The sequence below is a fragment of the Hylobates moloch genome, unplaced genomic scaffold, assembly GCF_009828535.3.
Source record: "Hylobates moloch isolate HMO894 unplaced genomic scaffold, HMol_V3 SCAFFOLD_1, whole genome shotgun sequence".
NCBI lineage: Eukaryota > Metazoa > Chordata > Mammalia > Primates > Hylobatidae > Hylobates > Hylobates moloch.
In genome coordinates, this window is record NW_026652276.1 from 21200740 (window position 1) to 21219973 (window position 19234).

The 19234-nt window shown below is 38.1% G+C and overlaps 1 long non-coding RNA gene across 1 annotated transcript in view; it reads right to left on the reverse strand.

The window, feature by feature from the left end:
• LOC116810246 (uncharacterized) overlaps nucleotides 1-19234 on the reverse strand; it is a 218757-nt gene that overhangs the window by 124900 nt on the left and 74623 nt on the right. Inside the window, exons 3-4 of the long non-coding RNA XR_004370258.2 lie at nucleotides 17937-18071; nucleotides 16629-16825 (exon numbers count right to left, since the gene is read on the reverse strand). This is a non-coding gene — a long non-coding RNA (uncharacterized LOC116810246). The remainder of the gene's footprint in view (nucleotides 1-16628; nucleotides 16826-17936; nucleotides 18072-19234) is intronic.

Sequence of the window (19234 nt, forward strand, 5' to 3'; positions counted from 1 at the left end):
TCAACACTTGAACTCTGCAAATGTTTCTGAGATTGACCCAGTTCTTTCTTATCATTTTCCCTGAACACACAGTTCTTTCTTATCAGTAACCTGAGATTGAGCCTAGACAGTCAATCCCATTCAGCATCTGCTTTCTGCTAGAGTTATCCAGTTTTGCTCAATCTCTCCTGCCTGTTCAGAGCCTCTCTCAGCACCAGCACAACAGCCCTCTGTCTGTTCTATTTTTGTTATGATCAAGCTGTAAGATAAAATGAAAATAAGTGGTAATGAATTACTTGGAGAATCCCATATTGTTAGTATTGATTAAATATTTGCTGAAACATTTTCTGCGATGAGAAAGCGGAGAGGGATGATTGATTACCAACCCTGGAAGGAGTTATGTTGTGGCTGAAAGCTACAAGAGTTAAAGCCAGTCAAAATCTGGTTTCAAGTCCAGAAGCTTCTACTTACTAGCTTGACTGAGACAAGATACTTGATCTTCATGAGCCTCAGTTTGCTTTCCTACAATGCCTGGGTAAATGATAGTATCTCACCTAATCATTGTGTACAGCTCTATGTCTAACACTGGTATGCATTTAGCATACACCGCATCTCTAGTATCAATGCTTCCCTCCTGGAAGGAAAACACAACTGTTCAGAATTCTTGTCTTGTGCTGTTTCTATACAGGTTCTAGCAAAAAACAGAAGCTGAAAATCAAGGTGATTGCAAAGATGGCCATGGTAGCTACTGAACTAGTGTAGCATATAACAGGTGGGGAGAGAAAATAAACTCGGTAATTTAACCACCTAAAAGTTTTAATCATCTTTAAGTGTCTGTCCTTAAACCCAATCTCAACATAATCCACCTCAAGTACACTAAACTGTTTTAGACAATCCCATCCATTCAACTAATATTTAGCTGAAGTAGATGTTAGACATCATGTTTGGCACTTACTGGAGCCATTTCATTTGGTGATAACTAAGAAATTATAATCCTTGCTCTAAGGAGTTCAAATGGAGAAGCCTCAGATGACACATATGCAATAAATTATGATACCATGTATTAATAGCTATAATAAAAGTATGAAAAAACTGTCATTGAAAGTTGAATTAATTCAACCTTTCAAATTCTTAGTTAAAATGACAGTTGGAAGCCTAGATACATTATGACAAAAATAACTTATACTACCAATTTGCAGAAATGTATTTGGAAATGGTAAAACCTGTGCCGGCCTGATTAATGGCCATCGAGCTGGGTCAATAACAATGAATCAATACTAAATAAAAAGGATGCTCAAGATCAATGAGAGGTAAGACTTGTGATTATGCCTAAATCACTCCCCTCCAAAGTGCTTTACCAACATCCACTAATTAATCTTTATCATATTGTGTTGAGAATGATAAGTATCATTATCCCCAAATAACATTAGAAGCACTAGGGTTTAGTGCCTTTCCCAGAAGATGCCCAGTATGAGACCTGACCACTTGCTCAGAGCCAGAAGAGCTAATCAGCTCTTGATATTCTATCTTAGGAGGCACCTTTGGCTAAGAGCATCAAAAGCAGAATCTGTGATGTGTGACCTAGAGCCCCAGCTCCATTCTTCAGTAGATGGGTGACTTTGGATGAGTTAAAGTCTTTGAGTTTCAGTTTCCTCATTTATTGAAAGACATTGATGCCATCTCCATAACAGGCTATTTTAATGTTAGAATGAGTTAATGCTTATCAACCCTTGGAAAATAATAAGGGCTCAATAAATAGCAAGCACTGTTGTTGCTGCTGTTGTTATACTTATTTTTGGAAACATTGGCCATGAACTGGGGTTTACCCGAGGATGGGGCCAGCTACAAGATGCTCACAGCAGGATTGGGAGCTGCCCTTTGGGATGGAAGGAAACTAACGCAACTCGAGCACTTGCTATGCGCCAGTCATTGCTTAGGTGGTTTATACTTTGGATTTCAAATTGTTCTTCGTTTTATTCCTCACAACAAACCTGCAATGGAGTAAGCGGAGGTAAAGCCCGAGCCTGGGCTCTTTTCTTTGGCACATGGCAGCTTCTGCTGTCCTGGGGCAGGTGGAATAGATGGTGAGAGGGTGGTCCCTGCTGCAGTGGTGGAAAGCAGAGGAGAATCCAGGGCAGTGGTACTTAGGAACTCAGACTGGTAGACAGGTAGTCTAGCTCCAGGAAGCCCATCAGCAAGAGTGAGACAGATGTTAAGCTGGATGCCAGGAAGGCTTCAGAAGAAGAATGCCAGAACAGCAGAGCAGATTTTCTGTCCCAAGATTAGGGGCTAGGAAGAACATGAAAAATATACACCCGGGGCCTAGAGAACTACAGTGAAATCCAGAGATGACAGCAAGATTCAAGGGCAGAGGGCGATGCCTCTTCTGATAGGCACAGATAACGGAAATGAAGGCCAAGGTCAGAACAGGAACACTACCAAGTAAACTTGACATCAAGAAGGGTTCTTATATACTTTTAGCCACTGGATCTCTGTTTTGCTATTAATTTATTACCTCTCGGCTCCAAATACACCCTTCAATACATGCTCTCTGATAACAGAATCCTTTTAAATATTTCTCCTTTAAAGTGAGCACAACCTTTAACCTTTCTTTGTAAAGGGTGCTGAAGAAAGATTGCAGAACAATTTACAGTGCTTGCCGGAGAGCTTGGCAGTGTAGGTAGACAGACAAATGTTTCCTGAGCCCCTCCAAGCACCACGTAAAGCCTGGCCCATCAGGTAAAGCCTGGCCCAGCCACAGGCCCAGAACACAGCCCTTCTGTGATTTTGCAGTTATTCATCCAACAGAATTCATCAGTACTTCAACTAAAGTTCTTTTCAACCTAGTTTATGGTTTCTATCTCCAGATTCTACTCGTTGTATGACAACTCCTTTTTTCATTTGAAACTTTACCTGAAACCCAGTATATTAGCATGAAATCCAAACTCTGTAAGGCCCGTGTGACCTGCCTCCTGCCTTCTCTCTGACACACTCCTAAGTGCTCTTGGTTCCTGAATGCACAAGGCTTCTTTCCCGGCTTAGCTCTCTGCAGTCTTCAGACCATCTGCCTAGAAAACCCTCCCCCTGAACTTCCTGGCAGAGCCACCACCCTGTCCTCAGGCAGCACCCTATCTAAGGTAGCCCCTCAAATCACTCTTTTTATAAGTGGTTAATTAATGTTTATAGCACTTATCACTCACTGAAATTGTCTTATTTGCTCTTACCCCTACCAGCTCCCCCGCCACTGACCTGCACTCCACAACCCCATCTTCCTGGCTCTTCTCCAAGAAGTAGAGTCCTTGTTGATTGTGTCACCTATATCCCACCAACATCCAGCACAGTACCTGGCCCCTGGAGGGGCTCGGTAAATTTTGTCAGGTGAAAGAATGCCGAATGGAGAGCTCTGATAGAAGCCTCCAAGCCTAAGCCTCAGTCCTCTTCTCTCCCTCCACATCTCGGCTCTTCTGTGGCCACTAAGGCACTTTAGTAAGACACCAGGATGCCCAGGAACTGTCCTAGGGAATAGAGCTGGAACTCCTTAATCCCAGCCTCCCTTGAAATCGTGATGGTTCCTTGAGCCTGCAAAGTAGCAACAAGCTCTGTGTCCAGGGGGAATGCAGAGAACCTGGGGACCAGGCTGCATGGCCAGTGATCCCAGGGGCTCTGCCAGAGGACTAGAAACTCGAACTCCTGCTTCTCACTATGGCAGACAGACTGCTCTCTAATGTAAGTGAGAGCCTGTGTGTGCCCTTTACTTATATTTTTGCTTTTTTTTTTTTTTGGTCAATGAGAGATTTTAAAATAAAATGCCTCTAAACCTAGAATCATAAGAGTCAGTGCAGAAGAGACCTTGGCATCACCCAGCGAAACGTCCTACTCAATTTACCTTTTTACCATCCACTTTTGGGAACTCTAGTAATTACTTATTTCAAACAACAGTGAAGCAGAGACCTTATCCTGCTCTCTGGACTATCAAGAAGCAGGCGCTGATGGCTGTTCTGGGAGTTGGGGTGAAAGGATCACTTCAATAGCAAAGGTAGTTCTGACCACAAAGAAAGTGAAAACAAGAGCTGACTGCAGAGGATGTCAAAAAGAAAGGAGAGGAAGGAAGTAGCTCAGCCCTTTGGGTGAGCCCTGGAGGGAGTGTTTAAAGAACTCGTAAAATCAGGGCCTTCTCTTGACCACCCCCACTCCCCTCCAGCAGGCCCTGGAGTCTGAACTCAGAGGCAAAGTAAAAATAATAAGAAGGGCTAACCAAGATAAGAAAGAAAAAGGCAGAGTGTGGAAACAGCAGGGGCTTTCTGGACTAAAATCTCGGTTGCACCTTGTACCTCTCTGGAGATGCTCCCTGTAAAAACTGCCTTTCTAAGGCCAGGAAATTGCTGATGACTCCTCTCCTATGCAAGAAAATTCAAGAGAGTGAGCCTCAGAAGTTTTTAATTTATTAATCAAATAAGTAATATCTAGCAGTCAATATGTTCTTGGTGACTGTAATTTTTCAGCTCTTTCCACGGACATCCACAGAAGATGAATTACGTTATACATAATCACAGATTTGACTTACAAATTAGAAGATTATTTAAGGCATAGTAGAGAAAAAGCATTTTTTTCTTTTTCCCCATAGCTATCAAGTTTATCTCTAGGCAGTTTTTATGAAATACAACAGGATATCTTTAGTAGCTTTGATCTCTTTTGATGGTAATAGCATTATTATTTCTAGTGATTAGCACTGATAACAGCTAACATTCATTGATCACCATGTTCCAGACACTGCACTTCACTCTTTACACACATACTCCTCACAAAAATCCATCAAGGTAGACAGTATTACTATCACAATTTTTGAGATGAGAAACTGACACTCGGTTCCCCTAAGTAACTTGGTCAAGGTAGTGAATAGGTGGGAAGACTGGAATAAAGACCCTATATTGCCACCTATACTCTGAAAACCCATTATTCTTTTTGACCTACACCACCAGCCATACAGTCAGGAAGTGGGAATTCTAGCGATAGTATATACACAATTTCAGAAGTTTGTGAAGAACCAATGCAATGATATTTAAGAAGAAATTCCATATGGCTTGAGAGTCAGATGAGGCAAAATCAGTGGAGAGTATGAGTTGAAGAAGGAGTTAGAGACCAGATTTTGAAGATGTCGTGTGTAGCATGAAAGGTGTTTAATTTTTTAAAATTGGATATTGAACTGGTCTCCTGGAGGGATGGTGTGGGCCTGAACTGAGACAAGGGCTATGAGAATGGAGAAGCAAAGCAACAGACCCAATCTCTCCTCCAAAGGAAGCAGACTCAGTTGAACTTGGGGATTCATTGCATGCGGGACGGTGGGAGAGAAAAGAATCAAGGGTAACTCCCATGTTTTCAAGTTGGACAAAAAGAAGAACAATGATGGCATTTAGAGTAATGTATTGTTTTGCAGCAAAGTGAAGTGGGAAACTTACAAGTTGAATTTAGGACATGTGAGTTTTGAATGTTTATTTCCTCAAGATCAGTCAAGACAGAAAAATGTAATCTAGATATTAGTGCAGCAGAAGTGGGAAGCCCTTTATCTGCACATGAACAGTGACAATATCCATAGGTATAATTCATAGTCTATTGTCACAAAAAGTCCACATCTCTAAAACGCAATCTAGTTTTTCAAAAATGAATGAGGAAATAAACCCATGAAAAGCAAAACAGCCTTGTAATATAAGTAAATAACTTGTTCTAACCTAAATGAATACAAATGAAAAGTTAAAAATAATCACACTGTGCACCCCCTCAAAGATCCACAGCAAGCAAAATGCATTTTGTCATAGTGGGGTGGCAGTGAAGTGTTCAAAAGCACCATAAAAGTAGAATTCTCCAAAAAGTAATGCAGGTGTCTAGGTCAAATGCAAATAAGGAGCTATGCAAATTGACTTATACTTGACTACAAAATCAGATGCTTAAAAACATTTCAGGAAAGTGAAGTTTTAGTCTCACAAAATTCACCCGGTCCTCATTATAATACGTTTCCCATTTGTGCTATTCATTCAATGCACTAAATGCATGATGGGGCTCCAGTTAAGTAGATTTAGAAGCTGATTATACTGCATTAAATGTATTCACTTCAATTTTAGGGAGGTTTTTTTTTCCTTTAAAAGGATTACTAAACCAAGGAAAGTAGAAAGTAAGACAGAAAATAAAATACCCTTTGGTGATTCTGTAACAAGATTAGAAAATAGAATGGCTTTATGATATCATGTAAGAACATACGTTCTCACTTGTCTGATTTAAATAACTAAAGAATACATTTCAATTTTGTTAATTGCTTTTACACTGTACTTGACACCTTCTGTACACATGATTAGTTCATCCCTTGAGACTGCATTTACTTTAGAAATGCCTATCTTTTGTTATGAATTTACGTTTTTTTTCTTTTAGAATACATAGATGGTCAACAATTTTTTTTTTAATTACCAGAATGGACACTCTTCTAGGTGTTTGAAGAGTTGGGTTCAACCTTGGCTCCGCTGTGAAGAATAGATTTCACGAATCTTGTCCTTAATTAGTTTCCTGATTTCTAACATGAGGATATTGAATGACACTGCATGAACTCTAAGTGTCTCCTAGGTCCAAAATATATATGATTTTGGGAAAAGGTACTTGGATGTCATTTTTTGATGTTGCCTTCAATCAGCTTCTATTTAAAACAGAAAAAATACCAAAATGCAATGATTGGAATTACAAAACTATTCATATAAATGTATTTATGAATTGAACCTTCATAGATAAAGTGTACTGTATACTAGCCAAAGCTACCTAAAATTCAATAGTTTGCAATATAGTAAATTCCATTTGTTTCTAAATAAACCTAGAAGGGAAGTAGCAGAAGAGAATAATTGACAAGAAAAGAGAATTTCAACATGAATCAACTCTATCATAATTTTATGTAGCATGAGTAGCCTGGCCAATGTACGTTGAGAAGTACCCTTTCAGTAAGACATTTTTAAAGTATAAAGTAAGCCCTTAAATAGGACATAGGAGCATCAGTTTGCATATGTAACAGGTAAAGGGGAATGTTTTAATCAACGCCCTACAGTTTTAAAAAATTAATACTAATTATTATAGCAATGATAATATTATATTGTGGGGCTATGTCCTATTTTATAACAATTATTAAATTTAAAAAGGCAGTTATAGTAAGTGAAAAATAATTTGCAAAACATAAAGCCTCATACCCACCACCCACCATGCCTCAAAGGAAAAAACTCCAGACAAATGAGCAACTTGTCCAACTTCCCATTGTTCATAAACAGCCAGCCCAAGATTCTGTTGATTTTCCCATTCTTCAAATATTTGCTGAGTACCTTCTGGGCACATTGATAGTTCCTCCTCTTCCTTTTTCTTCATTTTCTTCTTCAGAAACTAACCAATTTGCCTCCAATGTATGCCTCCCTTTTCCTCCATGTTTTCTGACTTCTTGTCTTTTTGCTCTCTACATTTTGGTGGTTTTGTCTTTAGACATTTTCTTTCAACTTTTTCCTGTCTTCTTTTAGTTTTGGCAAAAGTATTTTAAATGTACAAGAGCTCTTTCTTATTTTCTGATAGCTCCTTTTTAATAGCATCCTGATTTGGTTTTACAGATGTAAAATTTCCTTGGGTTTTTATGAATATGGATTTCAGATTTTTAAGTGATTCTCTGTTCCTGAGTCACTTCATTTTCCTTTTGATCAGTTTTTCCGCATGTGTGAATTATTTCCTCAAATGCCTGATGATCCTTGGTTATTTTTTCACATTTAAAAATTAAGCAATAGAAAGATTTACTGAGGGCAGTCATTTATTAGCTGGAAGCTTTAATTCAGCAGGAATGGGCATGGGCTCACCATTATACTGGAGGTAGCCTTCCTCAAATGCTAGAATGAGGAGGGTTTTCTCAAGGTGACTAGCCTTCACACTATCTAGTCTGCTTCCTTGAAACAATACCTTCCAGTTTTACAACAAAAACAAAACCCCAAACCCCAGAACTCTTTGTTGTTGTTTTGACTGGGGAATAAACATGTAGCAGTCAGGTGTTTTTCAAGAAGGAGTAGGAAATAAGGGCTGACAGCTGTGATATATATAGACGAATAATACCTCTAAAATGCCTCTGATTTCTATTCTACTTCTCACTTGCATCCCCTGGTTGGGGTTCTCTGATAGGCAGGTCAATTTCTCTTCCTATTACAGGAATCTCATTGTTGATACTTTAAGTTGATGTTCCTTCCACTCTATTTTTCAGTTAACATTCTTCCATCTATGTTTTTTTTCTTCCAAGAATTGGTTGACATCTGCAGGTAGAAAGATATTCACTGTTTTGGTAAAATTGTGCCATTTTTATAAAATTTATTTATTTTTTTAAAATGTATTTTAATAGACATATGCTAGTTGTTGAGACTGATTTTGCTTTAGATAGTACCTTCTTCTGTAAGCCAATTCTGACAGGCTGATGGGGCCTTCATATAGGGTCTGAATGTTGGAAATGAAACCAAACACTTAAGTTTGCAATCTGCCCTATGCAGTGAAGGAAGTGGATGACTTCCTGATTCAGGTCTTGTATTTCCTTTTGAAATTCCAACTAATCCCTGCAGCAGTCTTGGGATAGATAACCTTCTTGTTTTCAGGTTATTTGCAGGACAAAGATGGTTGACATACCCTGGGATCAGTGTAAGATCCAGCTTTTCTGGGTTTGGTTTAGTCTCCACTTTCCTAGGTGCTTTTCTATTTCTTCAAAATTAACTTTTCTGTTTTTCAAAAGAATAGATTTCCAGAAGCCATGTGCCATGTCATGATATTTATTTAAAGGAAAACATACATTAGACAGCACATTTGATGATTCTGTTTGATCTCCTCTGTTGGCTTGTTAGCTATCACTCTTTAACTTAGTGGTTGCTTTAGGGTTTGTAGTATGTATTTTCACTTGTCGCAATCTATATCCAAGTGATATTACACCACTTGAGATCTAGCCCAAGAACTTTACAATAGTACACTTCCATTTCCCTCTCCTGACCCTTGTGTTATTGTTGTCATATATTTCACTTGTATATTTATTATAAACTTGACTTTACTTTTTTTTGTTTAAATATTTAATTATACTTAAAAAGATCTGAATAAGAAACTTCTATTCTGTTTTTTCCTTTGCCATTACTGATATTGGCAGTTTCCTTTGTGCTGATCCATATTTCTATGTGATATAATTCTCTTTCTGCCCTAAGGACTTCCTTTAACATTCTTAAATTGCTGATCTGCTGGTGATAAAATTCTGTGAACCTTTTATGTATGAAAGTACTCTTTATTTCAGTTTCGTTTTTAAAGATATTTTCACTGTCTAGGATTGTAGATTGACCTTTTTTTTTTTTTCTGTGCTTGAAAGATGTTGCTCCATTTCCTTCTTGCTTCTGCTGTTTCTGATGGGAAATCTCCTGTTATCCTTATCTCGTTCTTCTGTACAGTGTGTGTCTTATTTTTCCCTCTGGCTACTTATAAGATTTTAAAATTAAATCGTTATGTGCTTTGCTGTAGCTTTCCTCATGTTTCATGTGTGTGATGTTCATGGAGCTTTTTAAATCTGTGAGTTTATAATTTTCAACAAATATGGAAAATGTTCAGTCATTATTTCTTTGGATGTATGTTCTTCCTCCCTACTCCTTTAGAGACTCCAATTACACATATATCAGGCCGCTGCAATTTGCCCCACTGACGCTTTTTCTCTATTTTTTTAAATTTGTATTTTATTTTTAATAGTTTCTATTGTTGTGCCTTCAAGTTCACTGATCTTTCACTTACAGTGTCTAATCTACCATTAGTAGCATCCAGCATATTTTTTATCTTGGTCATTGAAGATTTCAGCTGTAAAAGTTTGATTTGGGTCTTTCTTACATTTTCTATGTTCCTACTTAATTTTTTAGATAGATGTGATATAGATAGAATAGCACATTTTATGCCTTTATTTGCTAGCTCATTTCATGCCTTTATTTGCTAGATTTAACACCTTTGTCAGTACTGAGTTGGCTTTAATTGATTGACAGTTTTGCTTTTTTCATAATCAGTAATTTTTTATTAGATGCTGCATATTGTGACTATGATCTTGTTGAAGCTAGGTGATTTTGTGTTCCTATAAATATTTTGAAACTTTGTTCCGGGATGTAGTTATTTGGAAGTACTATGATCCTTCTGGGTCTTGCACTTAAGATTTCTTACGTGAGATCAGAGCTGTGCTCATCCTTAGACTAATTTTTCCCACTTCTGATGCAAGATCCTCCTAAATATTCTATCCAATGCTTCATAAATCTTGAGGTTTTCCAGCATGGCTGATGGGAACAGGCACTATTCTCAGACTTGTTTGAATGTTGAACAATGCTGTTTCGAATCCTTTTAGGTGGTTCTTTCCTTGATGTTGGGTAACTTCCTCACATGCATGTGTACATCAATAGTCATTTGAATGCTGGAGGAGAACCCTCTGCAGTTCTCCGGAATTCTCTCTGTGTGCAGCTCTCTCTTCACTAGTACTCTGTCCAGCAAACTCTAGCTGTTTTGGTCTTACCAGGTTCTGAGATCCATCTCCTCAACTCCAGGAGTATGCCAGACTCTGCGTGGGTCCCCTTTTCTGCACTATGACTTGGAAACTGTCTTCTGGTCATAAACTAGGGCAATTGTAGGACTCACATTGTTTGCTGTCTTTCAGGGATCACTGAATTTCACTGCCTGGTGTCCAGTGTCCCACAAAGCATGTTTCGTATATTATATCCATTTTGTGGTGGTTTCAGGCAAATGGGTAAATCTGATGTTTGTTACTCCACCTTGAGTGATTGAATTGTGTTCTGATTGTACCTAAAGGACATAGCAAGCCCCGAGAGGAAATGACAATGTGGTACGTAGCACAAAAGCAGCAGAACTTGGGGACATAAAGGAATCAAAAGGGCTATAACAAAGAATGGCTTTTAATTAACTCATGTGAGTGTATGACTAAAGGTCTGAGGAGTCAAGGCAGTAGGAAAAACTACAAAATTTGGGCTTTCATGACATCCTCAGTTTCAAAAGGATGGGGGCTCAGAAACTAAAATTGATTTTTTTGTGCAATATAAGAACAAATACTTCCTGATGACAGCAATTTCAGAACACAAAGTGCGACGGGTAGATAGAAAACAAAAATAGAGAACGTGTATAGAGTGCTTAGCGAGGCACTAGTATAAGGTTTAACAAGTATTAAGTCATTTAATCCTTTCAACAACTCTATGATGTCAGTAACAGTATTATCCCCATTGTACAGGTGAGAAATCTGAAACACAGAGATTAAATTTTTACCCAAGATCAAATGACTACAGAATAGGACAACCAATATTTGAACTCAGAAAGTACAGCCCCAGAGCCTGAATTCTTAGCTACCCACACTATATTCACTTCCAAGCTAGATGAATAGATGGAAATCCTTCTTCTAGAAGAAACAGCTAATTTTTCATATTACATTGTAGGTATTCTGCAGTAGGATAATATTATTCTGCTTTTGGTCACTCAGCCTCTACCTTCTATTCCTCTGAGGAATCTTCACCTTTAAGAAATGAACATGTTGATCCGGTTTCAAGGGGAAAAAGAAAGTCAGAAACCTCAGAGGCAATAGTTCAAAATGTAGCACTAAGTGGACATATAAGGAGCATATTTTCCAGAGGACAAGGTCAAGAGCACCTGAAAATGTCTCCATAATGTGTATTTAGAAAGTGTATGTCACAGTGATTCCACTATTGCAGAGTTCTAAGACCTTGTCATCTTTATTTGGACTTCAAATCTGGTATTGGGTAGCATTAAAAAATTAAGGTGGGCCGGGTGCAGTGGCTCACACCTGTAATCCCAGCACTTTGGGAGGCCGAGGCAGGTGGATCACGAGGTCAGGACATCGAGACCATCCTGGCTAACATGGTGAAACCCCGTCTCTACTAAATGTACAAAAAAATTAGTCGGGTGTGATGGCAGGCGCCTGTAGTCCCAGCTACTTGGGAGGCTGAGGCGGGAGAATGGTGTGAACCCGGGAGACGGAGCTTGCAGTGAGCCGAGATCATGCCACTGCACTCCAGCCTGGGCAACAGAGTGAGACTCCGTCTCAAAAAAAAAAAATTAAGGTGATATAAAATTAACATTTTACTAAGAAATTGCAGGGAGTCTTTAAGATAATCGATATCACACTATGATATTGAGATTGCTGTAATTTTAAATTATTTACCAAAATTGGGATATAACTAGAGCTCATTGCAGCATACTTTGTCCATTTAAACAATGACATATCTATATATGGAGGAATATACTTTACATCTGACTTTTCTCACACTGACTAACACTCTTTCTGCTGTAACTATCCAGCCCAGAACAAACAGGACCTTTCCAATTACTACTGGGGTTTCTCCTTCTGAATAAGTCTACATCAATGAGAACCCCAGAAGTGAGTGCTACAAAGTGTGTTCCAGGGTAAATGTAGCAGTAATTCTGCTCATGAACTCTCTGAGTTCCCCCGCCTCGATCCTCCTGCCTCTTCTCTTCCCCACCTCTAATTCGCTCCATTGGTGATACCATTTAATCCCATGGTACCAAATGCCAATTTTTACATTGATGATCTTCCAGAGTTTATATTCTGCCAAGACCGCTCCCTGATTATCAAACTACCTCCATAAACCTCTACCTGGATGCCCAATAAATGTTTCAAACTTAACATGTACAAAGCTAAACTCCTGAGCTTCTGCCCCAATCCACTCTCCTCATCTTCTCCATCTCACTGAATGAAAAACAAACCTGCATAGATATTCAAGACAAACGTTCTGGGGAGTAATCCTCATTCTTTTTTTCTTACATCACACTTTGAATGTATCAGAAATTCCTCTGGTATCTGACCACATATCATTATCTATGCTGCTACCCAAGTCAGCACCATCTCTAGCCTGGATTGTTGGAATGCCCTTTAATAGGTGTCCTTGATTTCAACCTTGTCCTCCTACAACCTATAAGAGTACCCAGTGTGATCCAGTTATAAAAATGGTAGATTATGCTCATCTTCTGCTCAAAGGTGTTTTATATATATATATATACATTTCAGTATAACATATATATTGCAGTATAACAAATTATACTGCAATGAGTTCTTAGTGATATCCTAATTTTGGTAAATAATTTGAAATTAATAGCCTACCTCTTAGAACAAATGCAAATGTCTTATAATGGCCTAAGGAGCATTAAAAAATTGGCATCATCACCTTCCAGATCTCGTCTTCTACAACAGTACTGCCAGAAGAATATAATGTGAGCTACATAAAAGAAGTGCAAATTTAAATTTTCCAGTAGCAACATTAAAAAAATGTATAAAACAGATGCAATTCACTTTAATAATTTGACATAATACATCCAAAATATTGTATTTCAACATTTAATCAGTACCAATTGCACATGATACAGTTTAGGCTTTTCTTTCGTTATAAAGTCTCTGAAATTCAGTGTGTCGTTTATGTGTACAGTACACCTCAATTCAGGCTAGCCACACTGCAAATGCTTGATAGCTATATGTGGTCAGGGACAGTGTAGTTTTACAACTTCTCAGTGCCTCTCGTTAGAGCAGGCATGCTCCTACCTCTAGGCCTCACAGACCTTGCTCTTCCTTCTATCTGTAATACTCTTTCCTTTGAATCTCTTTATCCCTCTTTCCTTCACCCTTTTCAAAACTTTGTTCAAGTGTTTTCTTTTTAGTAAGATCTTCCCTGTCCACAACATTCAAATTCCAACCTCTTCCAACTATAACATTTCCTATCAGCATTTCTTGATTTATTTTCTTCATTGTATTTAACACATTCTAGCAAATTACATAATAAATATCTCACACACACACACACACACACAGGTTCTTACATCAAATTTAATCTGACACTAAGCTCTCATGCAACTAGACTGGTAGGAAGTTTCATTATATTATTATTATTGGAGCTCCTTCCTTCCACTCCAGAGTTGTGTGAAAGTCCCAGGAATGATGATAACTCATAATGTATTAAATTGATTCCAGAACTGCCTTGCTACAATTGGACACAGTAGACACTGCCAGCTTGGGGCCCTGGTGTCTACAGTCTACAATTGCTGAGTTCAGTTCCTGGGTTCCCAGCTTCTCTAGGAGGCAGGTCTGTCCCACCTCCCTAGATGTCTGCACCAATTTTGCTTATTCAGAGAAATTCAGGCCACCATCTTCTTCCTAGTCCTTAACAATTTCCCCTAATGTTTTCTTATCACCTCTCCCAATGCTCAAGGTATTTGCCTCTTTCTCTTCCCCTTAATATATCTCTTTAGTAACTTTAACTTTAGGAAACAAAATCCTTAATGTCTGAAGGAGAGTGAGGATTGGGCAGGGGTGATCATGATGAATGGTGGACAGGACTTACAGGCAAGCTTTAAAATGGACACTTGAGTCAAAAGCCCAATTATCCCCTTGGACTGGACGGGGAGAGATGGGAGTAAAAATACAGTAAAAATAAGATCTGTTAATATTGTAATAAAGTCTTGACACAACCATAAGTAAGAATTTTTGGAGATTTCAGGATATTTTCATTTTTTAATGACGCATGTTTTTGTCATCCCTATTTATTATCAGGAAAGCCTCCAGATTAAAACCATTTCAGTAATACTATTTTGATGCCAGGAAAATAAGGGGCCTGGAAGTAGTGTCACATGGTAGCAGCATACAACAGCAACTATAAAAATGTATGCATATAAATATACATGGGTACATACAGACATACATACAGGTTTTGAGAAGAATGGAACCCAAAGAAATGCTTTTACACTGTTGGTGGGAGTGTAAATTAGTTCAACCATTGTGGAAGACAGTGTGGTGATTCCTAAAGGATCTAGAACCAGAAATACCATTTGACCCAGCAATCCCATTACTGGGTATATACCCAAAGGATTATAAATCAGTCTACTATAAAGACACATGCACATGTATGTTTACTGTAGCACTGTTAGCAATAGCAAATACTTGGAACCAACCCAAATGCCCATTAATGATAGACTGGATAAAGAAAATGTGGCACATATACACCATGGAATACTACACAGCCATAAAAAAGGATGAGTTCATATCTTCTGCAGGGACATGGATAAAGCTGGAAACCATCATTCTCAGCAAACTAACACAGGAGCAGAAAACCAAACACCACATGTTCTCACTCATAAGTGGGAGTTGAATAACGAGAACACATGGACACAGGGAGGGGAGCATCACACACCGGGGCCTGTTGGGGGGTGGGGGGTTAGAGGACGGATAGCATTAGGAGAAATACTTAATGTAGATGACGAGTTGATGGGTGCAGCAAACCACCATGGCATGTGTATACCTATGTAACAAACCTGCACGTTCTGCACATGTATCCCATAACTTAAAGTATAATTTAAAAAAAAAAAAGAGTAAGAAAATGCTGTAGAAAGGAAAAGGAAGCAAATAGATGCTCAAGAGAAAAGGAAGCCTGGAGGATGAAGAAAGCAGAAATCTGGGGAAACAATAAACAAACAACCTGATTTCTGGGTTGGGAGAGGGGAGGAGAAAGGAAGGACATTGCATGAGATGCCAAGTCAGGGCCAGGAAGAGTTTCATGAAAGAGATGTATTGCAACAAACTATGTGCCATACACTGCATTTTGAGGATACTGAATCGCTTGAGATCTTACCACTAAATAACAGAAAGGGAAAAAGTGAAAAACTTTACTGGCTATCTCCTCTGTGCTAGGTAATTTTGCATACAATATTCCCTTTCATCTTCACAATAGCACTATAAAGTAGGTAAGATTCATCTCATTTTCCAGTTGAGGAAAGAGGGTCAAAATGATGGAATGCTTGGCTTGGGATCATGCAGCTATTCAGTGTGGACTCAGGGAAAGAAGGCATGCATCCAGCCCTGGGTCCTACATTCTTGCTACGGCGGCTCCTCTGGCTGCATGCCCTTGTAGGAATCATTTACTTTTCCAGACAGATTCCCATAATACATCTTCTGCTCCACACTGGAAATATCTCTTTATTTCTGAAGCTTTATTTTTTCACTTTATTTTTTATGCTCAAGCTAGACAGTCAATAAGGATTTAGTGAATAAGTGAAAAAAAAAAAAAAAAAAAAAAAGAACCCAAGTGCATAGGTTTGTGTCCATTCTACGTCATTTAGTTCAAACTATATGATTTGACAGTAGCGGCCTGTAAACATAATATGCATACTACTCATTTAAAAATATACATAGCAATCCAGGGAGCATGACCTCTTAAAGGCAGGGTCCCCTCACAGGGCACCATATGCTAATCAGCAAAGTGAAATCAGTACTTTGAACAAATTGAACATATGCATGAAAAACGTTTCTAATTTTTGTATTATTAAGATTTTATAAGATATGTAATGATTCTTTGGTGTACTTTGTTACAATGCTCGTTATAAAATCTGCAAAAAAGGATTAAAATAGATCTCACATGTCAACACAATCTCCTGGGCAATTCTTCACTAGACCAAACGATGCCATCCATGACTGCATTATCTATGAGGCTGAGAATGGCTAATGAGGCCCATCTATTGTGATAGAGCCTGTACTGCACTGAAAGACTTTTTCTCTTTTCTCCGCCACGGGCTGTACTTACCCACTCCTGCAGAGAGAGCTCAGCCTTTATAGTTGAAGGCAAAGGTGAAAATAGCCAGTGTTGTCTGGGCTGAAAGACTTCAAACTTCAAATAGTCCTTGGGTTGTAGGGAAAATCCTCATGGCCAATGTTTTTTCATGATGGCAGGGATTCTTATTTCCCAGGCACAATGGAGAGTACCTGGCATGAAGCCGGGAGCTGAAAAAATATACACACATATATATGTATAGATACATATAGACATATATATATATATATATATATATAAACACGTGTGCGCATATATACTACTATCATCAAATCAATACTAGAATTTTGTTGATATCACCAAAAACCCATCACGTACCCCCTAATCATCCCACTACCTGAGCATTTTTCAGAAACTTTGAACAGTATGATTTTTTAACACTATTCCCAGCTCCTGTATTCAGTGGCTTGTTTACTTTGTTACTTTCAGCCTCCTACTCTCGTTTGAGATGTCTCAAAATAGCATTCCAGTTATTTGTGTTTTCATCTATAATTATTTTCTCAACAAGAGTTTTTAAAATTCCTACATAGTATTTAAAAAAAAAAAAACAGGACTTGAAAAATGATGCAAAATTCTGCAATGTATTCTTAGAAACAAGTAAAGATGCAAATATATCACTAGTAATATGGAGGCAGAGTGATTTGAACATAGCAGAAAGGAGTATTAATTTCAGTCCTGCCACCTGCCATCTGAGTGAATCGTGACAAGGTTTTTGTTGTTGCTTTATTTACTTGTTTGCCTTCCTGGTCTTCAGTTTCTTACAAGTATATATGAGGAATTGGATCCTGTGCCCTCTAGCATTTTTTGAAACTCTGAATTTCTAGGATTCTAGGAAAGTTATCCTAACCAAATTTGTGTTGGCATGACTGGCTTTAGAAAAGCATAGCCAGTAATTGATGATGGGTCTCACTGCAAAGAACAAGGGCAGAATGAGCTAGACCCCACCTCATAATCCTTAATGAGTCTACCTGTATGATTAAGAGCAATCCTTAATGAGTACATCTGTATGATTAAGAGTAAAGGTGGGTAAACCTGACTTCTACCATATAATCATTATGGAAACTACAAGTCACTTTATCTCTTCAATCATTCATAGAATTGAGAAACAAAACCTACCTTCACAAAATTTAAAAGCATTAGATAAAATATAAGTGTAAAGCATTCACAACCATACCCAGAACATTGCAGGGTCCAGTTGATAGCTTCTACTAATGTTCTTAACAGAAAACACTCAAATGATAGAGCAGACAAGAAATACACAGGATAGGAAAAGAGACTTACCAAAAGGAGATAATTGATCCAAGTTAAACAAAAAGCTATTTATTTCCTCTTTAAATTGTTCTTGAAATTTGCTAAGACTTGCATCATTGTTCAGAAGTTGTTTCATGCCAACTCGGGTGGTAGATAAAGGGAGACCTTTCAAAAGAATAGATTTACAAATAACCACATTGGTCTTTATCGTCCATGTTGTTCTTTTCTCTAAAGTCATAGGAAGTATAATATTATTGATCAGACAAGACAAGAGCCTGACCTACCATAATCAAACAATAACCTTTTATTTATCCACCTGGAAAATGTCCATGGAAACTATAAAGGAGAGTGTTTTGGGTCAAAGAGTACATTTGGTTTCATGTTGAGAAAACTACCCCATTCTAGTTTATTTCCTAAATAAAGAGCATGGTTGCTTTTGTACAGTCATGGTCTCAAAGGCAAATCTTTTGTTTCAGAGGTTGAATGGGCTATTTCTCTACATGTCTGATTACATGCCGTGCATCTCAAAGCATATTGACAATTTCATTATACTGAGTGCAGTAATCCATATCAACAGCTCATCCCTGTTTTGAATTATAAAATGAAGTGACTTAAAAAGCCAGGTATAAGCAAACTTATCTGCTTCTAGTCCTTCAGGGACTGGACTAGGTCCAAAATTAAACAAGACACGGAGTAGCTTTTTAAATTTAAACACTTCTTAAAATTGTTTTTTCACCAAAATAAGCCACCTAAAAGATTAAAAGCTCTTTTTCTTCCTTAAAAAAAGGAAAAAAACACATAATTACATACTAATTTAAAACTCTAATTGAGTGCTCTTGTATTTGTAAGATGTTCCACTTTCCTTTAGGGACAATATTCTTATTAGTCACACAAGCTGTCTAATCATGTAAGGGCAAGACTTCTTCAAACCATATACCTTTGTTGCAAGGCAAATGAGAATGTGCAGTGCTGTCTTTTTTTCCTCAGTGCATCTCAATTATGTACTTATAAAAGCAACAATCAAATACTCAGGCTGAAAAAAAATGATACCTTCTGGACTAGCACAGGTCTAAAGACAGCTGAGATTAGTCCTGACTGTATTTTTTAAGACAGTTCTCTTCCTGGTCTAAATTTAAAGATTTAAAGATTAGAAAAAGACGAACAAACAAAAACAAAACAAAAAACAAACAAAGTACTCATGAATAAAGGACAAGGAAGCTTGGTTAGGGGAGCAGAAAAGCAAACGCTTGAACACTTTGGTTGGCTTTGGAATCCGGGAGACCCATGTTCAATCTCAGGTGAGTTACCTAAACCTCTGAGCCTTGCTA